At 38.5% G+C, this 18,122-nt stretch overlaps 1 protein-coding gene across 1 annotated transcript in view; it reads right to left on the reverse strand.

Annotated features, from left to right (window-relative positions):
• Positions 1-17,188, reverse strand: part of ESR1 (estrogen receptor 1) — a 441,625-nt gene extending 424,437 nt beyond the window's left edge. The window contains exon 1 of the mRNA XM_074397268.1: positions 17,109-17,188. The gene's annotated coding sequence lies outside the window, so the exon portion shown is untranslated. The remainder of the gene's footprint in view (positions 1-17,108) is intronic.
• Between the last annotated feature and the right edge of the window lie 934 nt (positions 17,189-18,122).

An 18,122-nucleotide genomic window follows, 5' to 3' on the forward strand; every position in this document is an offset into this window, starting at 1 on the left:
GCATTTCTTAATATGCCATTCTGCTTTGGGAAAATGTAATAAAACATTATATGTTAGTCATCTTGAGGTGATTTAGAAATCATTTATTTTTGAAGTATTTGAAACCTTTTAAGTCTTGGCACGGGAAAGGGAGGGATGATGGATTTGGTGAAAAAAAAATAAGAAAAAACAGAAGCTGTGTGGAGTAGAATGGTGGAGAGAAAAGGGCTTGCCCAGCCAGGAGGCTGTACACACGGTGAGAATCTGCAACTCCAGATTGACAAGAGCTTCTCTTGCCAGGGTCTGGTGGCTTCCAGCTCTAGAGTTCTGGGCTTCTAAGTTCAGAGATCACAGTCCTCTAACTGCATTGTCTCTTTAAAACAAAATCTCTTTGAGGCCAGTTTAACAGTGAAATTAACAGTGATTTAGGGGTCATGACAAACACTTCTAAAAAACAAACCACTTAAAAAATCTGCGGACTGGATGAAGCTCAGGTTCGGGTCCAATTCCCTGTTACCCTGCAAATTCTCTGAACTTTCCCAACTAATGTTCTTGTTTAGTGGAATTCTCTTAAGCCAGGAAAATTAGAGCAGTTCCAGGGATTGAAGGGGACCATGTTAGGTGCAGCTGTTTGCAAAGAATATTAATTCTACTCATCCTAAAGTACCCTCCACACACATGCAAATGGGATTTTGGTGTTCGCAAAACTTGATTTGACTTTTACAACTGCTATTTCTGTTCATGATATAAATAGTAATGCTACAAAAAAAAATATTTTAAAGACTACAGATTTTTGGCAGTTAAAGTTGGCATGTTATCTACCTGTTTAACAATTGGAGACAGTAATTGGAAAAATACTTACTTCACAAACCCAAACTTTTCATAATAATAAAATAATCATGAGAGTTACCATTTCAGCCTTTTATTTCTATCTCATTCTCCATTCAGGAAGTAGGAGAAGTTCTTTAAGAGGTGTTTAAAAGAAAGAGTTTGAAAGAAAGCAAGAAAAACACAGACACAATACATTTTTCTTAATTGACTTTCAGCAAAAACACGGATTGCTGTTTAGTGTGAAAAAGAAAAAAGTAAAATTTTACTCATGGAACAGGGAAATTTAGATTATCGTTTTAAAACTTTAAGGAAACGGTGCACTCTAGGTTGAGAGAAACACTGTTCACTGTCTTCATCAGGCAGGTGCTCTGTATATCAACTTGTTTGGGTATTCAGTCGTTGACCTTTATCAGATGGGCTGGAAGGTACGGATTTTGGCAGGTCACTCTGTCAAAGATAAATCTGTGCCTGGTATTTTTCAGCCTAAAGATAAATTGCCTTCTTGTGTTATCTAAAGTTTCATGCTCATCATAAGCTGATATATTTTAAATAGTTATTTCTTTTGTGATAGCTTTTCAATAAGCTACTGGGTTCCGTCACAGATAATAATTTAGAAGTCATGTCAGTATCAATGTTCAGTTCTTAATTTAAATTACTTGAAGCTGTGGTAATGGTGTCCTTGTTTATTTGCTGTCACAGAAGGCTGACCTTCTCCTAGTAAGTTATAAAAGCAGAGTTACTTCCATCAGGTGGTAAGGTCAGTTTTCAGTATGTTCTGTGATTTAAATACAGTTTTCTCCATGGAATCTATAATTTTTCAAGTCTAAATCACCACTTCAGTCTTTTCTTTTTTACTTCTAAGTATGCTTACCTTTACTCACCTGGGAAGAATGTGACATACCCGGAATGGCATCAAAGAATATAAAACAAAGGGCAGTGAAAAACTGCTAAAATTCATCCAAGATCCCTCATAGAAAGAACATCTTTAAACAACAGGGTCCAGGGCAGAGGGCATCAAAACCCACCACTGTCAAAGGAATCCAATGCCAAATAATAGCACTTCAATAGAAAAATGACATGCTCAATGCTCTCTTTTGAATTAATTCATTTCACCTTTGTGCAGTTATTATCTTAACCTTTCACTCTCAGGAAAAACAGGTGCTTCGTTTTAGACCGTCACCATAAAATATGGGCAATCACAACTTGCATTGTGTGTTGCCTCACATTGTCCCCTCATTGTTCTATGTGTAAGGTTTTTTCCTCCAGCAAAATTGTCATCTCCTTGAACATAAAGCTGTACTTTGTGGGGCCACTGTTAGCACCAAGCACAGTTCTGGGGACACCGTGAAAGCTCAAACAAAAAAAAATGCATGGAATTGAACACAGCGAGAGAACATACCTAATTCCCATGTCTGTGATGGATCTGTTTCATAATCGAAAGAATTCATTCATGCTTCAATTATTATGGGTAGTTAATGTTTAAAAAAAAAAATTGAAACAGAAGGTGCCAGCCCTTTGAAGAGAAGTGTTTGAGTCAATGTTAGTCAAGTTCTTACTAAATGCACTGGGCAAAGTGCTGACATTATGACTACTTTCTAGAAATCTCAATTGATCTCAGCAGAAAAAGGTTTTGAAATAAAAGTAATGAGTAGATAAATATGAACATGATCCATATACATGGAACTTTGAAGTACCAACCTACATTAAGATCTATAGGCCATTAACTAATTTCTAAGCCACCGCCTTACTGTAGTGGAGACAATCTCAGTGCCATTCCAGGCATTATACAAAACACCCTGTGATATTTAATTATCACATGTAATTAAGTAATCACCAAAAAGAAAGCTGAGGCTCAAAGGGGTGAGTAATGTATCCAAGAGCTTTAAGCCAAATCCCACCTTACCAAGAAACCAACTCAAACCCTCCATTTAATAGACTAGAATAATGACACATATAAATTAAGTGGCTTACAATGAACTCAGGCTTACCTATTCCTAGAATCCGGTCTCTTGAATTAGAGTTTAGGCACACTTTCCACTACATAGAATAAACAGTGACTTAATTTACTAGCTGCATAAAAGTTTAACAAGAGTTTTCCAGACAAGCATGAGAATGATCCTCAATTTTTTCTTATAAACAAAATTCTTCATTTTCCAAATACATGCTAAAGACTTTTAAAACTCTTCTTTGCCACTAATTCTGAAGAGAAGCTAAGATGCTAAGAGGCAGTACAGTTGTGCCTCAGCTCGCTCCCTCTCCTGTTCTCAGGAGGAGGAGCAGAACCTCGCAGCTCTTCCTCCGTGGTACATCTTCTCTTGCTGCTGCCACTTTCTCGCCTGTGATCCTCTCTTCTCTTCATCTCACGCCCTGTGGATTTGCTGGTGCAGAGCTAAGGGATGATGAGGTAGAGAGAACTGGCAGCAGGAGTCCCAGGCAGTAGAGCACAGATGTTCAGTTCAGCCCAAGACCCAGACAGACATGTCTTTGAATCCTGATTCTTTCATCTCTTCACAATTGATTGGAGGCATGTTATTTAATCTGTTTCCTCCCCCTTTAAAATTGTATCTACCCCAAGGGTTGATATAAAGAGGAAAGGAAATGATCAGTTTTTGGTCAGTATTAACCATGATTATTTCCCAGAACTGGAAAATAAGCCTGTATTGTTGCACATAAACCAAATACAGGAAAAGAAATGATGAAACCTCGACTTCTATGTTAGATGGCGACAGAGTTCATAATCACCCCCTACATACCCGCGAGGCCACATTGATTGTGAAAATATCTAAATATTTTCACCAGTTGATAAAGAGCACTAAGTTGAGTCCCTCGAGTGCCCTTCTGTGCAATCCCAACGCGGTGGCCTCTGCAGGACTGCCTCCTTTCACCTCACTCCAGCAATAGTTAATACATTCACACCTAGCAGAGTGGTGGCTGGATGATGGGGGAGACACCAGGACCCTGCTGTGTCACTGGCCAGCATCCTTTCTAATTATTTTTGGTGCCTGAGACTGGGTAATTTATAGAGAGGTTTAATTGACTCATAGTTCCACATGGCTGGAAGGCCTCAGGAAACTTACAATCATGGCAGAAGGCAAAAGGAAAACAAGGCACATCTTACATGGTGGCAGGAGAGAGAGGGAGAGAACGGGGAACTGCCAAACACTTTAAACCATCAGATCTCATGAGAACCCACTCGCTAACACAACAGCATGGGGGAAACCACACCCATGATCCAATCACTTCCCATCAGGTCCCTCCCTGGACACATGGGGATTACAATTCGAGATAAGATTTGGGTAGGGACACAGACCCAAACTGTATCAGTTCCCAAACAGGCCACAGAGCCAAACCATATCAGTGCTCAAACAGGCTGTGCACATAACTATTTTGAATATTTGTCTGTGTTGGAAAAAACTGTTTTGTGACATTCAGCAGTCTTAAGCACCAAAATAAAAGCTATGCTCTTGGGAACCAAGTGAGGGCTTGTGGAACCTGTGTGTGCATTAGGAAAGAGAACTAAGAGAAGAAGGGACTTCTTCCTCTGATTAGAAGCCCTCACCAGGAGATGTACCTTGAGGATAGAATGCAGGCTAAACTTTACCCTCCACTTGCCTCTCATCTGGACACCCTGGTGCAAAGCATGGCCTTATAGGCAATTGTCCACTTCCTACCTTCATCCCCTCAATGCATACTGCAAAAGAGAAATGATACTAAAGCTGCAAAATCTTTCTTTTTATATATATATATATATATATATTTTTTTTTTTTTTATTGCATTTTAGGTTTTGGGTTACATGTGATGGACATGCAAGATTGCTGCATAGGTACACACATAGCAGTATGGTTTGCTGCCTTCCGTCCCCTCACCTGTATCTGTCATTTCTCCCCATGCTATCTCTTCCCACCTCCCCACCCCCCCGCCCCTCCCCCATTTCCCCCCAACGGACCCCAGTGTGTAGTGCTCCCCTCCCTGTGTCCATGTGTTCTCATTGTTCAATACACGCCTATGAGTGAGAATATACGGTGTTTGATTTTCTGCTCTTGTGTCAGTTTGCTGAGAATGATGGTTTCCAGGTTCATCCATGTCCCTACAAAGGACGTGAACTCATCGTTTTTGATGGCTGCGGAATATTCCATGGTGTATATGTACCACATTTTCCCTATCCAGTCTATCATCATTGGGCATTTGGGTTGGTTCCAGGTCTTTGCTATTGTAAACAGTGCTGCAATGAACATTCGTGTGACAAGCCCATTCAAAAATGGGCAAAGGATATGAACAGATACTTTACAAAAGAAGACATACAGGAGGCCAACAAACATATGAAAAAATGCTCATCATCACTGGTCATCAGAGAAATGCAAATCAAAACCACATTGAGATACCATCTCACACCAGTTAGAATGGCGATCATTAAAAAATCGGGAAACAACAGATGCTGGAGAGGATGTGGAGAAATAGGAACACTTTTACACTGTTGGTGGGAATGTAAATTAATTCAACCATTGTGGAAGACAGTATGGCGATTCCTCAAGGACCTAAAAATAGAAATCCCATTTGACCCAGCAATCCCATTACTGGGTATATATCCAAAGGATTATAAATCATTCTACTACAAGGACACGTGCACACGAATGTTCATTGCAAAATCTTTCTTAAGGAAATAAAACAAAGTTCTGGTTTTTGCCATGATATCCACGTGGCACTTTTAAAACATAAAACTGTAAGAATTTTCTAAATAATTGTATTACATTTTTTTTTTTTTTTTTTTTTTGGAGACAGTCTCACTCTGACACTCACTCCAGCCTGTAGTGCAGTGTTGCAATCTCGGCTCACTGCTACCTCCACCTCCTGGCTTCAAGCGATTCTCCTGCCTCAGCCTCCCGAGTAGCTGGGACTATGGGCCCATGCCACCACACCCAGCTAATGTTTTGTATTTTTAGTAGGGATGGGGTTTCACCATGTTGGCCAAAATGGTCTCTTGACCTCATGATCCGCCTGCCTTGGCCTCCCGAAGTGCTGGGATTACAGGCATGAGCCACCAAACCCAGCCATATTATAACTTTTAAAACAATTTTACCATTTTGAGACACACCTCCTCCTATTTTGTTTAGTGTCTATTGCATTTTCTTTTTTAAAGTAATCCCAGTATTGGTCAATTTTAACTTCGTGTTAGAATCACCTGGAAAGCTTTTATTTAAAAATACTGATGCCTGAGCCAAACCCCTAATAAATTAAATCAGAATATCTGGAAGTGGAGCCCAAGCATCAGCATATATTTTAAAGCTCCCCAGAGTATTTAATGTGTGGCAAAAGTTTGAAACCATTGTCCTACACATGCTAGAGTCATTTAGAAATGAGGCGGTGTATTGGGGGTACCAGTGTTTGTGCACATGTATGTGATATCTTTCTTCATATATTTATTTTGAGTTAAATATACATACAAAAGAGTCTACATAGCATATATGTATGCTTTAAAAAATAACAATAAAAGGCCAGGTATGGCAGCTCATGCCTGTAATCCCAGCACTTCGGGAGGCCAAGGTAGTTGGATCACCTGAGGTCAGGAGTTAGAGACCAGCCTGGCCAACTAGATGAAATCCTATCTCTACTAAAAATACAAAAATTAACCAGGTGCAGTTGCAGGTGCCTGTAGTCCTAACTACTCAGGAGGCTGAGACAGGAAAATTGCTTGAGCCTGGGAGGCAGAGGTTGCAGCGAGCCAAGATAGTGTCACTGCACTCCAGCCTAGGCAATGGAGCAAGACTCTATCTCAAAAAATAAAAATAAAAATAAGAAAAAGAAGACCAAAATGTTGTCCACTCAACCAAAGAACTAGAAAATGCAAGTATTTCTAAATAAAATATTGTTTGCTCTGCCTGTTTTAAATTTTTATGGCTGGACTCCTACTATATGTATTCTGCTGAGACTGGGTATTTTGTGCTTAAAATATTGATGTTTTACATATTTTTCATTTAATCCTCACAACAACCCCATTAATAAAGTTTTGCAGATGGAGAAACTCAGGTTTGAAAGCTCAGTAGTTTGACGAGTCACTTTCTAACAACTGGCAGAAGTAGAGTTAGAACACAGAAATGTCCCTCTCAAAAGCTTAGTCACTGGACTATACTGAAACTAACCACTGTACTGAACTTGCTGCAAAACCATGAAGAAGGAGATTGAGATCCAAGATGGCCAAATAGTAACAGCTCTGGATTGCAGTTCCCAGCAAAAACGCAGAGGGTGAGTGATCACCGCATTTTCAAACAAATTTTTACTGCCCACAGACCAGGAGATTCCCAGGCAGAAAAGCACCATGAGTCTCCAGCATGGCTGTTTCACCTGGCACAGATGGTCTCCGCACAAAACTCACACAAATCTGGGTGCTGTTTCAACTGGCATTTGGAACGCCTGGGAGACAGAGTCGTCCATTCAACTGAAAAAAAGGGGGAATGAAATAGGGAGCCAGGTGATCTGGATCGGCCAATCCCACCCCAACAAAGATCAGCAATCTGAAACACTCTGGATTGAGAGTTTCACAGAAAGCACAGCTGGACCCAGGACAGTTCAGCTCTGTGGGGGGAAGGGTGCCTGCCATTACTAAGGCAGTCACCACTACCAGGGCAGTCTGCCATTACTGAGGCATTTCTAACTATACCCCTATAAACAAAACTGCAAGGAATTTCACACAGCAGCTGGGCAGAGCCCACTGCAGCTCATCAATGCCTCTGCTGGCAGACTGACTAGGCTATCTCCTTGCTGGGCAGGGCAACTTTGAAAAAAGGCAGCAGAATGACAGGAACTTATGAATAAAGCCCCACCTTCCCAGGACAAAGCACCTGGGGAAAAAAAGGTGGTTATGAGTTCTGCTGCAGCAGACTTAAATGTAACTGCCCAGCAGCTCTGAACAGAACAACAGAGCTCACAGCTCAGTACTTGAGCTCCTATAAGAGACAGACTGTCTCCTCAAGCAGCTCCCCAACTCCCATGTAACCAAAGAGACACCTCATAAACAAGAGCTCAGGCTGACATCTGGCAGGTATCCTTCTGGGACAAAGATAACAGAAGAAAAAACTGGCAGCAACCTTTACTGGTCTGCAGCCAAGACAGGTGATCCCCAGGCACGCAGGGTCTGGGGTGGACCTCCAGCAGTCCTACAGCAGAAGGGCCTGACTGTTAGAAGAAAAACTAAGAAACAGAAAGAAATAACTTCATCAGCAACAAAAAGGATGTCCACTCAGAGACCCCATCTGAAAGTCACCAACCATAAAGACCACAGATAAATAAATCCACAAAAATGGGAAGAAACCAGTGCAAAAAGGATGAAAATACCCAAAATCAGAACACCTCTCCTCCTCCATGGGATCACAACTCCTCACCAGCAAGGGAACAAGGCTGGATGGAGAATGAATCTGATGAATTGACAGAAACAGGCTTCAGAAGGTGGGTAATAACAAACTTCTCTGAGCTAAAACATCATGTTCTAATCCAATGCAAAGAAACTAAGAACCTTGAAAAAAGGTTTGACGAAATGCTAATGAGAATAAACAGCTTACAGCAGAAAATAAATGAATTGATGGAGCCCAAAACACAACACAAGAACTTCACAAAGCATATACGAGTTTCAATAGCTGAATTGACCAAGCAGAAGAAAGGCTATTGGAGATTGAAGATCAACTCAAAGAAATAAAATGAGAAGGCAAAATTAGAGAAAAAAGAGTAAAAATGAACAAAGCCTCCAAGAAATATGGAATTATGTGAAAAGACCTAATCAATGTTTGATAGGTGTACCTGAATGTGACAGAGAGAATGAATCCAAGCTGGAAAACACTCTTCAGGATATTATCCAGGAAAACTTCCCTAACCTAGAAAAGCAGGCCAATATGCAAGTCCAGGAAATACGGAGAACACCACAAAGATATTCCTCAAGAAGAGCAACCCCAAGGCACATAATCATCAGATTCACCAGGGTTGTAATGAAGGAATAAATGCTAAAGGCAGCCAGAGAGAAAGGTCAGGTCACCAACAAAGGGAAGCCCATCAGACTCACAGTGGATCTCTCAGCAGAAACTCTATCAGCCAGAAGAGAGTGGGGGCCAATATTCAACATCCTTAAAGCAAAGAACTTTCAACCTAGAATTTCATATCCAGCCAAACTAAGCTTCATAAGTGAAGGAGAAATCAAATCCTTTATGAATAAGCAATTGCTCAGAGATTTCATAACCACCAGGCCTGCTTTACAAGAGCTCCTCAAAGAAGCATGAAACATAGAAAGGAACAACAAGTACCAGCCACTCCAAAAATGTACCAAACGGTAAAGAGCATTAACACAATGAAGAAACTGCACAAACTAATGGGTAAAACAACCAGTGAGCATCAAAATGACAGGATCAAATTCACACATAAAAATACTAACCTCAAATGTAAATGGCTAAATGACTCAGTCAAAAGACACAGACGGGTAAATTGGATAAAAAGTCTAAATGCATCAGTGTGCTGTATCTAGGAAACCCATCTCACATGCAAGGACACACATAGGCTCAAAACAAAGGGATGGAGGAAGATGTGCCAAGCAAATGGAGAGTAAAAAAAAGAAGGAGTTGCAATCCTAGTCTCTGATAAAATAGACTTTAAACGAACAAAGATCAAAAGAGACAAAGTAGGGCATTACATAATAGTAAAAGGATCAATGCAAAAAGAAGAGCTAACAATCCTAAATATATATGCACCCAACACAGAAGCACCCAGATACATAAAACAAGTTCTTAATGACATACAAAGAGACTTAGAATCCCACACAATAACAGTGGGAGACTTTAACACCCCACTGTCACTATTAGACAGATCAGAGACAGAAAATTAACAAGCATATCCAGGACTTGAACTCAGATCTGGACCAAGCAAACCTAACAGACATTTACAGAACTCTCCACCCCAAATCCACAGAATATACATTCTTCTCAGCACCACATTATACCTACTCTAAAATTGACCACATAATTGGAAGTAAATCACTCCTCAGCAAATGCAAAACAACAGAAATCATAACAGTCTCTCAGACCACAGTGCAATCAAATTAGAACTCAGAATTCAGAAACTAACTCAGAACCACACAACTTCACGGAAACTGAACAGCTGGCTCTTGAATGTTGACTAGATAAACAATGAAATGAAGGCAGAAGTAAAGATGTTCTTCAAAACCAATGAGAACAAAGATACAACATACCAAAATCTCTGGGACACATTTAAAGCAGTGTCTAGAGGAAATTTTAAAACAACTAATGCCTACATGAGAAGCAAGGAAAGATCAACAATGGACACCCTGCCGTCAAAACTGAAAGAGCTAGAGGAACAAGATAAAAAAAAACTCAAAAGTTAGTAGAAGACAAGAAACAACTAAGATCAGAGTAGAACTGAAGGAGACAGAGACACCAAAAAAAAAACCCTTCAAAAAATCAATAAATCCAGGAGTTGGTTTTTTGAAACGATCAACAAAATAGACCACTAGCCAGATTAAGAGAGAGAGAGAGAGAGAGAGAGAGAGAGAGAAGAATCAAATAGATGCAATAAAAAATGATAAAGGAGATATCACCACAGAATCTACAGAAATACAAACCACCATCAGAGATTGCTACAAAAAACTCTATGCACATAAACCAGCAAACCTGGAAGAAATAGATAAATTCCTGGACACTTGCAGCCTCCCATATCTAAGCCAGGAAGAAGTCAAAACCCTGAATAGACCAATAACAAGGGCTGAAGTCGAAGCAGCAACTAATAGCCTACCCACCAAAAAAAAGCCCAGGTCCAGATGGGTTCACAGCCAAATTCTACCAGACATACAAAACGGAGCTGGTACCAATCCTGATATTATTCCAAAAAATCCAAAAAGATGGAATCCTTCCCATATCATTTTATGAGACCAACGTCATCCTGATACCAAAACCCAGCAGAGACTCAACAAGAAAAGAAAACTTCAGCCAATATCCGTGATGAACATAGATGCAAAAATCTTCAAAAAATACTGGCAAACTGATTGCAACACCACATCAAAAAGCTTATCCACTATGATCAAGTAGGCTTCATCCCAGAGATGCAAGTTTGGTTCAACATATGCAAGTCTATAAATATAAGCTACTACATAAACAGAACCAAAGACAAAAACCACATTATTATCTCAATAGATGCAGAGAAGGTCTTTGACAAAATTCATCAGCCCTTTGTGCTAAAAACTCTCCATAAACTAGGTATCAACGGAACGTATCTCAAAATAATAAAAGCTATTTATGACAAACCCACAGCCAATATCATACTGAATGGGCAAAGACTGGAAACATTCCCCTTGAAATCTGGCACTAGACAAGGATGCCGTCTCTCAACCCTCCTATTCAATATAGTATTGGAAGTTCTAGCCAGAGCAATCAGGCAGGAAAAAGAAATAAATGGTATTCAATTAGGAAAAGAGGAAGTCAAATTGTCTCTATTTGCAGATGACATGATTGTATGTTTAGACCCCATCATCTCAGCCCAAAATCTCCTGAAACTGATAAGCAACTTCAGCGAAGTCTCAGGATACAAAATCAATGTGTAGAAATCACAAGCCTTCCTATACACCAATAACAGACTTAAAGAGAGCCAAATCAAGGGTGAACTGCCATTCACAATTGCTACAAAGAGAATAAAATACCTAGGAATAAACTAACAAAGGATGTAAAGGACCTCTTCAAGGAGAACTACAAACCACTGATCAAGGAAATAAGAGAGAACACAAACAGATGGAGAAGCATTCCATGCTCATGGATAGGAAGAATCAATATCGTGAAAACGGCCATACTGCCACTGCCCAAAGTAATTTATAGATTCAGTGCTATCCCTAACAAGCTACAAATGACCTTCTTCACAGAACTGGAAAAAAACACCTTAAACTTCATATGGAACCAAAAGAGAGCCTGCATAGCCAATTCAATTCTAAGCAAAAAGAACAAAGCTGGAGGCATCACGCTACCTGACTTCAAACTATATTACAAGGCTACAGTAATGAAAACAGCATGATACTGGTACCAAAACAGAGATATAGACCAATGGAACAGAACAGAGGCCTCAGAGGCAATGCCACACATCTACAACCATCTGATCTTTGACAAACCTGACAAAAACAAGCAATGGGGAAAGGATTCCCTGTTTAATATGGTGTTTGGATAACTGGCTAGCCATGTGCAGGAAGCAGAAACTGGACCCCTTCCTGACACCTTACACTAAAATTACCTCCAGATGGATTAAAGACTTAAACATAAGACCTAACACCATAAAAACCCTAGAAGAAAATCTAGGCAAAACCATTCACGACATGGGCATATGCAAGGACTTCATGACTAAAACACCAAAAGCATTGGTAACAAAAGCCAAAATAGACAAATGTGATCTAATTAAACTCCACAGCTTCTGCACAGCAAAAGAAACAATCATTAGAGTGAATTGGCAACCAACAGAATTGGAAAAAATTTTTCAATCTACTCATCTGACAAAAGACTTATATCCAAAATCTACAAATAACTGAAACAGATTTACAAGAAAAAACAAACCCATTCAAAAGTCGGCAAAGGATATGAACAGACACTTTTCAAAAGAAGACATATATGAGGCCAATAAACATATGAAAAAATGCTCATCATCACTGGTTATTAGAGAAATGCAAATCAAAACCACATTGAGAAACCATCTCACGCCAGTTAGAATGGTGATCATTAAAAAATCTGGAGACAACAGATGCTGGAAAGGATGTGGAGAAATAGGAACACTCTTACACTGTTGGAGGGAGTGTGAATTAGTTCATCCATTGTGGAAGAGAGTGTGGCAATTCCTCAAGGACCTAGAAATAGAAATTCCATTTGACCCAGCAACCCCATTACTGAGTATATATCCAAAGGATTATAAATCATTCTATTATAAGGACACGTGCACACGAATGTTCATTGCAGCACTGTTTACAATAGCAAAGCCTTGGAACCAATCCAAATGCCCATCTATGATAGACTGGACAGGAAAAATGTGGCACATATACACCATGGAATACTATGCAGCCATAAAAAACGATGAGTTCATGTTCTTTGTAGGGACATAGATGAACCTGGAAACCATAATTCTCAGCAAACTGACACAAGAACAGAAAATCAAACACCGCATGTTCTCACTCATAGGCGGATGTTGAACAATAAGAACACATGGACACATGGAGGGGAGCATCACACACTGAGGTCTGCTGGGGGGCACTAGGGGAGGGACAGTGGAGGGTAGGGAGTTGGGGAGAGATAACATGGGGAGAAATGCCAGGTATAGGTGATGGGGATGGAGGCAGCAAACCACATTGCCGGGTATGTACATATGCAACAATCCTGCATGTTCTTCACATGCACCCCAGAACCTAAAATGCGATTTATATATATATAAAATCATGAAGAAGAAATAAGTCACTGCTTTGCAAAATTAAGAGTTTAGGAACATAAGCCAGGAATGGTGTCTCATGCCTGTAATCCCTGCACTTGGGGAGGCCGAGGCGAGTGGATCACAAGGTCAAGAGTTCTAGACCAGCCTGGCCAACATGGTGAAACCCTGCCTCTACTAAAAATACAAAAATTAGCCAAGCGTGGCAGTGTATGCCCATAATTCCAGCTACTCAGGAAGCTGAGGCAGGAGAATTGCATGAACCTGAGAGGCAGAGATTGCAGTGAGCCAAGATTGTGCCACTGCACTCCAGCCTGGGCAACAGAGCAAGACTGCATCTCAAAGGAACAAAAACAACAAGAAAACAATAACAAAAAAAAAGTTTAGGAACACAATTCTACCTTTTCCCATTGCCCAGACTCTGCTGTATTCACTGAAGTTGCCCGCCCAAGTCATACAGTCCTGTGGAGTTTATTAGGATTTTTACATTTTCCTATAGAAAGGACTTGTTCAATTCCCCTGCCTGATGAGCATATGTAATGAATGTCCATTCTGATTTCTTTGAAACTATTGAATTCTAAAGTGCTAAACTGATGACTATGCAGATACATCTATTTTAAGATGGACATAAGATGGACATACAGTATGTGCTAGCAATTCCTGTGTTCTTTTTACCATATTAAATAATCTTTCACACAAGCAACTGTCAATAGTAATGTGTTACTTTAAAGACTATGACTAATAGTTCCTTTTGTTTTTATACCTTTTGCGTCCTTAATTTGGCTTTAATGATCAGTCATAATCTGCTATGAATTTTAGGTATAAACATTTGAATGAATGTGTCCATCACATACATACATTTTCTATTCTTTTTTTAGTTTTGTTAAAAGTCACACTGTAGATCTTTAGATTGTTGTTTTGAATAGAAAGCTCCCGGTGAGATTGGAGTGTTGTTAAAGAAGACATTGCCTGGTGAATTACTCCTATTAAAGATCTAATCTCCAGATGGTACCCACAGTGAGGGAGTGGAACCTGCTTTCAGAGGCTAACTCATGGAATCCTATAGATAAATCAGAATGAAAATTAATTAGCATTCCATAGCCATGAGAAACTCAATGCTAAAAAGGACTGGAGACTTGCATCATTGGACAACCAAATGGGAAACCACTCTTGAATGGAAGTTTGCAGTAGGAACAATGGAACCAGAAAAGTGGTGAGCTCCTGGCTGACTCCCAGTGGAAGAGACCTGCCACTGGGACTAGTTATCTCCTCTAATGCTCAATACTTGCCTTAGCAGGCCAGGCATGGTGACTCACGCCTGTAATCCCAGCACTTTGAGAGGCTGAGAATCACTCCTCAGGTCAGGAGTTTGAGACCAGACTGGCCAACATAGTGAAACACCATCTCTACTAAAAACACAAAATTAGCTAAGCATGGCAGCCCATACCTGTAATCCCAGCTACTCAGGAGGCTGAGGCAGGAGAATCACTTGAACCCAGGAGGCAGAGGTTGCAGTGAGCTGAGATCATTAGCTACTGCACTCTAGCCTGGGCAACAAGATCAAAACTCTGTCTCAAAAAGCAAACAAACAAACAACAAAAAAACTTACCTTAGCATATCTTGGTTTAGGCTCTTTGAGCTTCCTTCTACGAAGCCTTAGCCTGGCCATCTTCAGGAAAACCTGTTCTTGTTTATCTATGCTCACATGTAATATGGCATTTAAAACCTGGATTTAGACTCAAACTTGGCTGCTTTCCTAGCTTTGTGATCTTAGTTAGATACATAAATCCTCTAAGTCTCAGCTTCCTTATGCATAAAGCAAGAATAATACTCCCTTCCCTCAGGTGTTTGTGAGGATTGAATGAGATGGTAACTTTGATACATTTAGAACAGTGCCCAGAATGTAGAAGGTGCTTAAGATATGGTATCTACTGTTATTTTTAAATAACAATGTTTAAAGCATATATTAATCCCAGAACTTAAAGTAAAATACAAATAATAAAAATAAATAAATAAAAACACATATTATTTATGAATATATACTTAATATTGGTATCCAACTGTTATGCGGAAGGGAAAACAAAATGATGATATTGACTCCATGAAATAAACAGCAGTCTTTAGAATACAGTTTGATGCATAACTGGGAACCAACTATTTTTGCTGAATGAGTAGTATTAATGAGAATGATTTTAACAAAAACAGCAAACAATATCCCTGGTGCACCGTGTGTGAATGAGGATGGCTCAGGAATACAAGAAGGGAAAAGGATTTCAGAATCAATAAGTGCTTTTGTCAGCTATTTCACAAAAACGACATGAAAAAAAAAAATTAGAGATAAAGAAAAGGTCAAGCTAACCTGAAACTCAGTTTTATTGACAAAAATTTAAGTTACCTTTAGCATATTTCATCATCTCATAATCAGGACAATCAACAAATATTTACTGAGTGCCTACTGCAGTCAGGACACTGCTGTGTGGGCTGCAGTTATGGCCAGGTGATGGGAGAATGTCTTAGAAGAACAAAGTACCTTTCTTGGATGACTAAAATCTAACAGGGGAGACAGGCATAGCATAAAAACAAATCTATAGAAAAAAAATCATTAAACAAAACTAGCCTACAAAAGTTTCCACTGTTTTTTGGAATGCACTTATATGACTTAAATATTTTAAAACATTAATCTTAAAAGAGTGAACAACTCTGGTCATCATACTTTGTTTTCAGCCAGAACCTCACTAAAGGAAGATATTACATTGGATGATATGAAAATGTCAATATTCAACCACTTTTTACATCCAAAAAAACTCCAAAATTTCGTGTGGTTCAAACTTGATTTCAGTAAGCCATTTTTGAAAGTTGGATACATATTGATATATGTGTAACATTTTCAGTCCATCTGCTCTGGACTCATGCTAATTCCTTCTGGGGCCTTTTCAGATTCAAGATAGATTTTCAGGAAAAATGCACAATATTTAAACTGAGGGATAGGGAAATTCGCATGGAAAGTTCACCAGTGATATGAAAAATTTCACACAACACATATCGTAAAGAGCAAAAACCTAAACACACATGATTGATCCACTCAGTAAACCCTGTTAGTGCAGCAATATTATCCAACAATAAAATTTAAGCATAATTTTCCCCCTAAAGGATTCATTTTTCCCTAGGAAATTGTGCAAAATGTGAACAACTATGAAATACAATTGTCATCCAAAACGTTTAACTTGACAATAGATTAAAAATTATTTCAATGAAATATAATTTACAATGACTAAAATTTTAATTTTAATGGTTGGTACCCATAAAAATTGTCTAGTTTAATTAATTTCCCTTTCTCAGTGTTGCAGTGGGTCTTAAATTCATCCATATTTTGCTTCATCTTTTTAAAACAACTTTAAATTCCCACACATTATATCGCTCTACAACTGTCAATCTAAATCATAGTTTTTAAGGATAAAGACATGCAATGTCCCATATGAATAGAAAGAGAAGAAATTAAAACAAACAAAAAATGTATTCCTTCTGTGTAAGATAAAGACACATTTATCTTACACTTGAAGAGTTGTTTGGCTAACTTTATAGTCCAAAAATTCCCCTAATTTGAAAGATTGTCATCATATATTAAAATCTCTGAAAACCTCCAGACCATGTATCAAGTCTTTGAAGATACCAACCATTGTGCCCATATGTATCCACAGCCTTGTCTTGTTATCACTTTTTGAGACACAAATGTTCTTTCTATGACATGTGCTTTCATCCTGATGTGTGAGGCCTTCATCTGATAACCTTCTTACATAGTCATCATAATATTCAGTTATCCAAAGGAAAGTTAATAGAGTAGAAAAAAATTAAAACTTACCTTCTTTGGGAGCTACAGAATATAATTCGCAATCAAAAGTATTGCTATCAGATTTTGGAGATATTTGAGACTGCGATTATTTCTCTGACTGCTTAGAACCTTAGAATCTACCAAAATAAAATCTATTAATCAAATATTTTTTTTGGACTAAGATTACAGTTTGTTCAAGCATTGGTAGCATGTCTGGAAGAGTCATCTCTGCTTTCAGGAAAATTATGCTGACTGAAAGAAAGCACAGAACAATTGTCTCAAAACTGTCAGTAATTTTTCTAAAGGATGTCAAATGTGTGCTTCACAGTGAGGGAAAATGTTGACCAATACTGTTGTTTGTGATGATACATCACACAATAGTGAAAATGTGGTATAGCAGGTTTCCATTCTGTGCACTAGAATTGAAAAACTGTACCTAGAAAGGATATTCTGAAAAATACTAATTATATGGACAAAGTCTTAGTATTTTTAATACAAAGAGCTCTTAAAAGTCCAATTTAAAATGGAACATGTGAACAGAAAAACTAATAAAAGATTTACAAAAGACAAAATAATAGAGACCAGTAAACATAATTTTTAAATGTCACTGTTAATTAGAGAATTACAAATTTTTAAAGCTATGTGCTCTCAGGTTTTAAATATTTATGACGGTGACAATGTAAGAAATAGGCATTCTCAAACACTGCTAGTGGAAGTATAAAATATTACAACCTTCCTAGAGTAATATGATTTTATTCAAAATCTTAAAATATTCAAGGAAAAAAGGCTTTCTTTCATCTACAATTCAAAATAATGTAGTTTAAAACTATATTATTCCTAGGCCTATGTATAACAAGACATCTTCAAAATGTTGCCTTCTTATGCATAAATATGATGTAATTCTACTTATTTAGATCTGAATTAATATGTCTCAATAAAATATTTCCTCTAAGAAATTTTTCTACATCTTATGTTAGATTTATTTTCTAATTTATTGTCTTTTTCCTGGTACAGTGAAATGACATTTACTTTTGTATATTAATT

Source organism: Saimiri boliviensis, chromosome 4 (assembly GCF_048565385.1).
Source record: "Saimiri boliviensis isolate mSaiBol1 chromosome 4, mSaiBol1.pri, whole genome shotgun sequence".
Taxonomy (NCBI): domain Eukaryota; kingdom Metazoa; phylum Chordata; class Mammalia; order Primates; family Cebidae; genus Saimiri; species Saimiri boliviensis.